We start from the raw sequence: 10,625 nt of genomic DNA, 5'->3' as shown, positions 1-10,625 counted from the left end.
AGAGGGGCACTTAAAACTTGTGGGTATCCAGTTTGGGCCTTTGTCAAAACAGAAGGAAGGAGAAGAAAGAGCACCAAGACTACCAGTGAGGGCGAGAAGCATGACAGACGCAAGAATATGGTTATCCCATATGTAGCTGGGGTGTCTGAGAAACTCAAAAGGATTTTTAATAAACAACACATCCCTGTCTGCTTTAAACCCAGCAACACACTGAGTCAACAACTGGTTCACCCCAAAGACCCAACGCCTAAACACAATATAGACAACATTGTGTACTCAGTCCAGTGCAATGAGGAATGCTAGGAACTGTATATCGGCAAAACAAAACAACAACTACCTCAGCGTATGGCTCAGCATAGAAGAGCCAAAACCTCTGGTCAAGATTCAGCCGTGTAATTACATCTAAAAGAAACAGGTCACACCTTTGAAGACAGTCAAGTACGTGTTTTGGATAAGGAGGCCGATTGGTACAAACGAGTAGTGATGTCGCGAACATAAAATTTTCAGTTCGCGAACAGCGAACGCGAACTTCCGCAAATGTTCGCGAACTGGCGAACCGGGCGAACCGCCATAGACTTCAATAGACAGGCGAATTTTAAAACCCACAGGGACTCTTTCTGGCCACAATAGTGATGAGAAAGTTGTTTCAAGGGGTCTAACACCTGGACTGTGGCATGCCGGAGGGGGATCTATGGCAAAACTCCCATGGAAAATTACGTAGTGGACGCAGAGTCGGGTTTTAATCCATAAAGGGCATAAATCAACTAACATTCCTAAATTGTTTGGAATAACGTGCTTTAAAACATCCAGTGTGTGTATACGATTGGCACTGGCAGTGGGCACACTACAGTCAGTAGAAGCGGGCCTGACACACACTGGCAGCAGGCAAGCAACTGAAATTACACTAAAGTGTAAAAATTAAATGCCTTATTTATCGGCAAGCTACTGTGCCACCCGGTATGAGTGGTTGGCACTGGCAGTGGGCACACTACAGTCAGTGGAAGAGGGCCTGACACACACTGGCAGCAGGCAAGCAACTGAATTTAGACTACTGTCTAAAAATTAAATGCCTTATTTATCGGCAAGCTACTGTGCCACCCGGTATCAGTGGTTGGCACTGGCAGTGGGCACACTACAGTCAGTGGAAGCGGGCCTGACACACACTGGCAGCAGGCAAGCAACTGAATTTAGACTACTGTCTAAAAATTAAATGCCTTATTTATCGGCAAGCTACTGTGCCACCCGGTATCAGTGGTTGGCACTGGCAGTGGGCACACTACAGTCAGTTGAAGTCGGCCTGACACACACTAGCAGCAGGCAAGCAGCTGAAATTACACTAAAGTGTAAAAATTAAATGCCTTTTTTATGCAAAGTCCTGTGCCAGCCGGTATGAGTGGTGGGCACTGGCAGTGGGCACACTACAGTCAGTGGAAGTCAGCCTGACACACACTGGCAGGCAACTAACCTTAGATTAAAGTGTAAAAATGAAGTGCCTATTTTTTAAGCAAAGTCCTGTGCCACACGGGATGACAGGGGTGGGCACTGGCAGTGGGCACACTACAGTCAGTTGAAGTCGGCCTGACACACACTAGCAGCAGGCAAGCAGCTGAAATTACACTAAAGTGTAAAAATTAAATGCCTTTTTTATGCAAAGTCCTGTGCCAGCCGGTATGAGTGGTGGGCACTGGCAGTGGGCACACTACAGTCAGTGGAAGTCAGCCTGACACACACTGGCAGGCAACTAACCTTAGATTAAAGTGTAAAAATTAAGTGCCTTTTTTTAAGCAAAGTCCTGTGCCACACGGAATGACAGGGGTGAGCACTGGCAGTGGGCACACTACAGTCTGTGGGCCTGCAGCTCCTCACACACAGGCAGGCCAGGCAACTGCAATATGTATATAAAGGAAAAAAAAAAGCAGACTAATGTTGCAGCCCTAAAAAGGGCTTTTTGGGGTGCTGTCAGGACGCTGTCCTTACAGCAGAGATCAGATGAGTCTTTCAGGACTGGAGTGGACACTGAATTCACTAGCCTAGCTATCGATTTCCCAATTAAATCAGCAGCAGTTACAGTCTCCCTCCTCTCACTAAGACTGCAGCTTCAGAATGAATCTAAAATGGATGCTGTGCAGGAGGTGGGAGGGTCTGGGAGGGAGGGTATGCTGCTGATTGGCTGGAATGTGTCTGCTGACTGTGAGGTACAGGGTCAAAGTTTGCTCAATGATGATGTATAGGGGGCGGACCGAACATCGCATGTGTTCGCCCGGCAGAGGCGAACGCGAACAAGCTATGTTCGCCGGGAACTGTTCGCCGTCGGATAGTTCGGGCCATCTCTACAAACGAGGTGTGAAGGAGGTCATCTACGTAAAAATGGAGAAGCCAAGCTTGAATATTGTCTATTGTCTGCCACATACAATGCTGTCTTGACACCTTTTTCTGGAAAGTCTTTATCACCTATTGACTCCAATTAGGATAATGGGATCAACACCTTTGACCCCATGCTGGGTATAATGACCTCTGACCCCATGCTGGGTATAATTACCAGATGTTGATTCAGTTACATATTTATTCCCAGAGAATTATTGTAGAGTCACTCAGAATTGAGAAAGCTCGTTGGAAGAACGAGTGAAACGTTTTCAAGAAATCTACAGTACATCCATTTGCCATGATTTATTCTTTACAGATATATAATTAAGTGGTTTTGGGAAGTTTTTTATCCTATGTCTTTCCTTATGCACTCTTTTGGTCCCTCTTTCCATTCCACCCCTAGTTCAATTACTTCGTCCCAGGTCTCTTTATGCACTCCCCCTCACTCCCCCACTCATCCCCTCCTATAATGTAATTACCCTCCCCCTAGTCCCTAGTTTAAACACTCCTCCAACCTTCTAGCCATCTTCTCTCTCAGCACAGCTGCACCTTCCCCATTGAGGTGCATCCCATCCCTATGATAGAGCCTGTAGCCCACGCCGGCCCAGTTCTCCAGGAGCTCAAATCTCTCCTTCCTACACCAACTCTCGAGCCACTTGTTAACCTCCCTTGTTGTGAGGCGATGTTCCATCATGTTTTTTTTATGCTGTTCACTTCACAGGGTAGATCATGTGATATTTTTTTTTATAGAGCCAGTTGTTACAGACACCTAGTATATACCTAATATCTATTAGGTATTACTAATTAGTATAGGTACCTATTAGGATACCTAATATGTCTATTTGTATTCCTTTTTTTTTCAATGGTAAATAGGCTGATGAGGGGAAAGGGATGCCTTTTTTTTTTACTTGAAACTAAAAAATTTTTTTATTAAACACTTATTATTTTTTTCCCCACTATGGGAATAATTGATGGTGTAGAGATCTTCTAGTTCACCCTTGCTTCTGAGCCCAGAACTGTATTCTGAAAAAACTGGACGAAGGCCACTGGAAGAGAGGGCCCCTTTAGCGATGTGGGCTCCTGGGCAATTTCCCATTTTGTCGTCCCGATCCTGGCCCTGGTATGGTACCATGGGCACTAGAACAATTAAAAATTGACAGCAGTTTCTACTCCAAAGCTTCCAGTTTGAGAGCATTTTCAGCCTAGCAGGCTCTCTGCCTCACACTGATTATGTCAAGGAGCTGTTCTGAAAGCACGATCTGTAGCTCTTATCGCTGGTGTCCTACTCCTGACAGCTCATAAAAACCAATTTCAGCCAAATTATTATCAGTTTCATTCAAATTTTGCTTAAATTAGTGTTTATGAGCTGTCAGGAGTTCAGGGATAAGGGTTACAGATCGAGCCATCAGAACAGCAACTTGACAAAATCAGCGTGAGGCAGAAAGCCTGCTAGCTTGCAAATGCTCTGAATCTGGAAGCTATAGAGGAAACTCTGCTCATAAAGATCAACTGAAATAATTATTTAAGATAAAAATGAGTAAAATGCAATAATAAAAAAAATACCCGCAAGTTTGTCCATAGCCTTCAAACGTAGTCTTATGATAAATGGAAATTCAAAATGTCATGCTCCTTTCAAAGCTGTATATATTGGATAGAGTTCCAGAATACCTGTTTGGCAAATTCTGCCTATAATACAGAACCTGCTGCAATTATGTGCACTATACAGTCAGGTCCATAAATATTGGGACATCAACACAATTCTACCATTTTTGGCTCTATACACCGCCACAATGGATTTGAAATGAAACGAACAAGATGTGCTTTACCTGCAGACTGTCAGCTTTAATTTGAGGGTATTTACATCCAAATCAGGTGAACGGTGTAGGAATCACAACAGTTTGCATGCGTGCCTCCCACTTGTAAAGGGACGAAAAGTAATGGGACAATTATCTTCTCCGCTGTTCCATGGCCAGGTGTGTGTTATTCCCTCATTATCCCAATTACAATGAGCATATAAAAGGTCCAGGGTTAATTTCTAGTCTGCTATTTGCATTTGGAATCTGTTGCTGTCAACTCTCAAGATGAGATCCAAAGAGCTGTCACTATCAGTGAAGCAAGCCATCATTAGGCTGAAAAAACAAAACAAACCCATCAGAGAGATAGCAAAAACATTAGGCGCGGCCAAAACAACTGTTTGGAACATTCTTCAAAAGAAGGAACGCAGCGGTGAGCTCAGCAACACCAAAAGACCCGGAAGACCACGGAAAACAACTGTGGTGGATGACCGAAGAATTCTTTCCCTAGTGAAGAAAACATCCTTCACAGCAGTTGGCCAGATCAAGAACACTCTCCAGGAGGTAGGTGTATGTGTGTCAAAGTCAACAATCAAGAGAAGACTTCACCAGAGTGAATACAGAGGGTTCACCACAAGATGGAAACCATTGGTGAGCCTCAAAAACAGGAAGGCCAGATTAGAGTTTGCCAAATGACATCTGAAAAAGCCTTCACAGTTCTGGAACAACACCCTTTGGACAGATGAGACCAAGATCCACTTGTACCAGAGTGATGGGAAGAGAAGAGTATGGAGAAGGAAAGGAACTGCTCATGATCCTAAGCATACCACCTCATTAGTGAAGCATGGTGGTGGTAGTGTCATGGCGTGGGCATGTATGGCTGCCAATGAAACTGGTTCTCTTGTATTTACACTGCGTGCAGAATTATTAGGCAAATTAGTATTTTGACCACATCATCCTCTTTATGCATGTTGTCTTACTCCAAGCTGTATAGGCTCGAAAGCCTACTACCAATTAAGCATATTAGGTGATGTGCATCTCTGTAATGAGAAGGGGTGTGGTCTAATGACATCAACACCCTATATCAGGTGTGCATAATTATTAGGCAACTTCCTTTCCTTTGGCAAAATGGGTCAAAAGAAGGACTTGACAGGCTCAGAAAAGTCAAAAATAGTGAGATATCTTGCAGAGGGATGCAGCACTGTTAAAATTGCAAAGCTTCTGAAGCGTGATCATCGAACAATCAAGCGTTTCATTCAAAATAGTCAACAGGGTCACAAGAAGCGTGTGGAAAAACCAAGGCGCAAAATAACTGCCCATGAACTGAGAAAAGTCAAGCGTGCAGCTGCCAAGATGCCACTTGCCACCAGTTTGGCCATATTTCAGAGCTGCAACATCACTGGAGTGCCCAAAAGCACAAGGTGTGCAATACTCAGAGACATGGCCAAGGTAAGAAAGGCTGAAAGACGACCACCACTGAACAAGACACACAAGCTGAAACGTCAAGACTGGGCCAAGAAATATCTCAAGACTGATTTTTCTAAGGTTTTATGGACTGATGAAATGAAAGTGAGTCTTGATGGGCCAGATGGATGGGCCCGTGGCTGGATTGGTAAAGGGCAGAGAGCTCCAGTCCGACTCAGACACCAGCAAGGTGAAGGTGGAGTACTGGTTTGGGCTGGTATCATCAAAGATGAGCTTGTGGGGCCTTTTCGGGTTGAGGATGGAGTCAAGCTCAACTCCCAGTCCTACTGCCAGTTTCTGGAAGACACCTTCTTCAAGCAGTGGTACAGGAAGAAGTCTGCATCCTTCAAGAAAAACATGATTTTCATGCAGGACAATGCTCCATCACACGCGTCCAAGTACTCCACAGCGTGGCTGGCAAGAAAGGGTATAAAAGAAGAAAATCTAATGACATGGCCTCCTTGTTCACCTGATCTGAACCCCATTGAGAACCTGTGGTCCATCATCAAATGTGAGATTTACAAGGAGGGAAAACAGTACACCTCTCTGAACAGTGTCTGGGAGGCTGTGGTTGCTGCTGCACGCAATGTTGATGGTGAACAGATCAAAACACTGACAGAATCCATGGATGGCAGGCTTTTGAGTGTCCTTGCAAAGAAAGGTGGCTATATTGGTCACTGATTTGTTTTTGTTTTGTTTTTGAATGTCAGAAATGTATATTTGTGAATGTTGAGATGTTATATTGGTTTCACTGGTAAAAATAAATAATTGAAATGGGTTTATATTTGTTTTTTGTTAAGTTGCCTAATAATTATGCACAGTAATAGTCACCTGCACACACAGATATACCCCTAAAATAGCTAAAACAAAAAACAAACTAAAAACTACTTCCAAAAATATTCAGGTTTGATATTAATGAGTTTTTTGGGTTCATTGAGAACATGGTTGTTGTTCAATAATAAAATTAATCCTCAAAAATACAACTTGCCTAATAATTCTGCACTCCCTGTAGTGATGATGTGACTGCTGACAAAAGCAGCAGGATGAATTCTGAAGTGTTTCGGGCAATATTATCTGCTTATATTTAGCCAAATGCTTCAGAACTCATTGGATGGCGCTTTACAGTGCAGATGGACAATGACCCAAAGCATACTGCAAAAGCAACCAAAGAGTTTTTTAAGAGAAATATGTGGAATGTTATGCAATAGCCGAGTCAATCACCTGACCTGAATCCGATTGAGCATGCATTTCACTTGCTGAAGACAAAACTGAAGGGAAAATGCCCCAAGAACAAGCAGGAACTGAAGACAGTTGCAGTAGAGGCCTGGCAGAGCATCACCAGGGATGAAACCCAGCGTCTGGTGATGTCTATGCGTTCCAGACTTCAGGCTGTAATTGACTGCAAAGGATTTGCAACCAAGTATTAAAAAGTGAAAGTTTGATTTATGATTATTATTCTGACCCATTACTTTTGGTCCCTTAAAAAGTGGGAGGCACATGTGCAAACTGTTGTAATTCCTGCACCGTTTACCTGATTTGGATGTAAATACCCTCAAATTGAAGCTGACAGTCTGCAGTTAAAGCACATATTGTTAGTTTCATTTCAAATCCATTGTGGTGGTGTATAGAGCCAAAAATGTTAGAATTGTGTCGGTGTCCCAATATTTAGGGACCTGACTGTGTGTTTAGATATTTCACCCCATATTATGGGAGAAAATGTGCAAAGTCATGTTCAAATTCCATCAGCAAAATATATCCACTGTTTTCTTGAGCACTGCAGTTTCAGGGATGGACGCGTCAATGATGATTTTCATTTAGTTTACTTTAGGACACGTCCGTAATGTGTTTTGCGGATCCGCAGATTGCGAATCTGCAAAACACGGACATCGGCAATGGGCTTTCTGCAATTTACGGACCGCACATCACCGGCACTATAATAGAAAATGCCTAATTTTGTTTTCAATTGCGGACAAGAATAGGACATGTTCTATTTTTTTGCGGAAACGGAAGCACGGATGCTGAAGTGCGGACAGCACATTCCGCCCCTATTGAAAATGAATGGGTCTGCACCCGTTACGCTAAATTGCGGAACGGATGCGGACCCATTTTGCGGACGTGTGAAAGGCCTAGTTCACACAATCTTTTTTTTGCGAGTGTACGGGCCGTTTTTTTGTGTTCCGTATATGGTCCGTATATGGAACCATTCATTTCAATGGTTCCGCATTAAAAACGGAATGTGTTCCGTAAGCATTCTGTTTCTGTATTTCCGTTTTTCAGTTTTTCTGTTCCATTGAAAGATAGAACATGTCCTATTATTGCCCGCAAATTACGTTCCGTGGCTCCATTCAAGTCAATGGGTCCGCAAACAAACGGAACACATACGGAAATGCATCCATATGTCTTCCGTATCCGTTCCGTTTTTGCGGAACCATCTATTGAAAATGTTATGCCCAGCCCAATTTTTTCTATGTAATCACTGTATACTGTATATGCTATACTGAAAAACGGAACGGAAAAACAGAACGGTAACAAAACGGAACTCAAAAACGGAACAACGGATCCGTGAAAAACCGACTGCAAAAAACTATAAAAGCCATACGTTCATGTGAACTAGGCCTTAGAGAATCTACATTGTTTTTAGCCTCATTGAACTATTATATAAAAGTTCTCTTTGTTATTCTGTGTTACATCTTTGAATAGGAAATAAATAAAAAAAATAGAAATAAACTTTGGAAACAATTGACATAACCACATAACCACATTTTCCTTGCAGCGACTTGGAAAATAAATGCATTTATATCCACTTAGTTGTATGACATTCACCAAGCCCTTTGTATTACAGAATTTTTATTATGTAAGATCAATATAGCTGGCAAACGTTCACACAATCTGCACTTCAATAATTTCAGTTATATAAGTCAGGGATTCTTGGTGTTAGACTGAAACTATTCTTCTCTGTTTTTGAAGAATAGCAGTAGAAACAATGTCACAGATTTACTTTATTGTACAGTTTAGGTTCTTGCTATTGTTGAACCATTTTGTGTTGGCCGATCTGTCCAGATATTTCTAATGACCTTAGATATCTTTCTAATGATCTTTTTATATCTAGATCTGATTCAGTTACCATGACAAGTGGACATCTTCTATGTCCAGAGGAAAGAATGTTTCACCATCATCACAGATGGATATTTTTTCTGTAAGGCCCCTTTCACACGGGCAAGTTTTCCGCGCGGGTGCAATGTGTGAGGTGAACGCATTGCACCCGCACTGAATCTGGACCCATTCATTTCTATGGGGCTGTGCACATGAGCGGTGATTTTCACGCATCACTTTTGCGTTGCGTGAAAATCGCAGCAAGCTCTATTTTGTGCGTTTTTCACGCAACGCAGGCCCCATAGAAGTAAATGGGACTGCGTGAAAATTGCAAGCATCCGCAAGCAAGTGTGGATGCGGTGCGATTTTCATGCACGGTTGCTAGGAGACGATCGGGATGGAGACCCGATCATTATTATTTTCCCTTATAACATGGGTATAAGGGAAAATAATAGCATTCTTAATACAGAATGCATAGTACAATAGGGCTGGAGGGGTTAAAAAAATATATATATATTTAACTCATCTTAATCCACTTGTTCGCGCAGCCCGGCTTCTCTTCTGTCTTCTTTCTTCAGGACCTGGGTAAAGGACCTGTGATGACGTCACTGTGCTCATCAGATGGTCCGTCACATGATCCATCACCATGGTAAAAGATCATGTGATGGACCATGTGATGAGCGCAGTGACGTCACCACAGGTCCTTTAGGCCTCTTTCACACGGGCGTTGCGGGAAAATGTGTGTGTGCGTTGCGGGAACATTGTAATGCTTTTTTGCACTCGCGTGAGAAAAATTGCTCATGTTTGGTACCCAAACCCGAACTTCTTCATAGAAGTTCGGGCTTGGGATCGGTGTTCTGTAGATTGTATTATTTTCCCTTATAACATGGTTATAAGGGAAAATAATAGCATTCTGAATACAGAATGCATAGTAAAATAGCGCTGGAGGGGTTAAAAAATTTTTAAAAAAAATTTACCCCCCTTAATCCACTTGATCGCGGAGCAGGCATCTCCTTCTGTCTTCATCTTAGCTGTGTGGAGGAACAGGACCTGTGGTGACGTCACTCCGGTCATCACATGGTCCATCACATGATCCATCACCAATCGTGCGTGAAAATCGCACCGCATCCGCACTTGCTTGCGGATGCTTGCGATTTTCACGCAACCCTATTCATTTCTATGGGGCCTGCGTTACGTGAAAAACGCACAAAGAGGAGCATACTGCGATTTTCACGCAACGCACAAGTGTTGCGTGAAAATCACTGCTCGTGTGCACAGCCCCATAGAAATGAATGGGTCCGGATTCAGTGCGGGTGCAATACGTTCACCTCACGCATTGCACCCACGCGGAATACTCGCCCGTGTGAAAGGGGCCTTACCCAGGTCCTGAAGAAAGAAGACAGAAGAGAAGCCGGGCTGCGCGAACAAGTGGATTAAGGTGAGTTTAATTATTTTTATTTTTTTAACCCCTCCAGCCCTATTGTACTATGTATTCTGTATTAAGAATGCTATTATTTTCCCTTATAACCATAATAGTTATAAGGGAAAATAATACAATCTACCCCACACCTTACCCAAACCCGAACTTCAGTGAAGAAGTTCGGGTTTGGGTACCAAACATGCCGATTTTTCTCACGCGCGTGCAAAACACATTACAATGTTTTGCACTCGTGCGGAAAAATCGTGCATGACACCCGTATGAAAGAGGCCTAAAAGGTACTTTCACACTAGCGTTATTCTTTTCAGGTATTGAAATCCGGTCAAGGGTCTCAATACCGGGAAAAAATACCGTAGCATGCTGCAGTATTTTTTCCGTCCAAAATCTGGAACACTACCGCACTTGCCGAAAAAAGATATCCATTTGCATACGGATTTCCGGATCCAGCAGGCAGTTCCGGCAACGGAACTGCC

Source organism: Bufo bufo, chromosome 4 (genome assembly GCF_905171765.1).
Source record: "Bufo bufo chromosome 4, aBufBuf1.1, whole genome shotgun sequence".
NCBI classification, from domain to species: Eukaryota; Metazoa; Chordata; class Amphibia; order Anura; family Bufonidae; genus Bufo; species Bufo bufo.
This window is presented reverse-complemented; position numbering follows the sequence as displayed.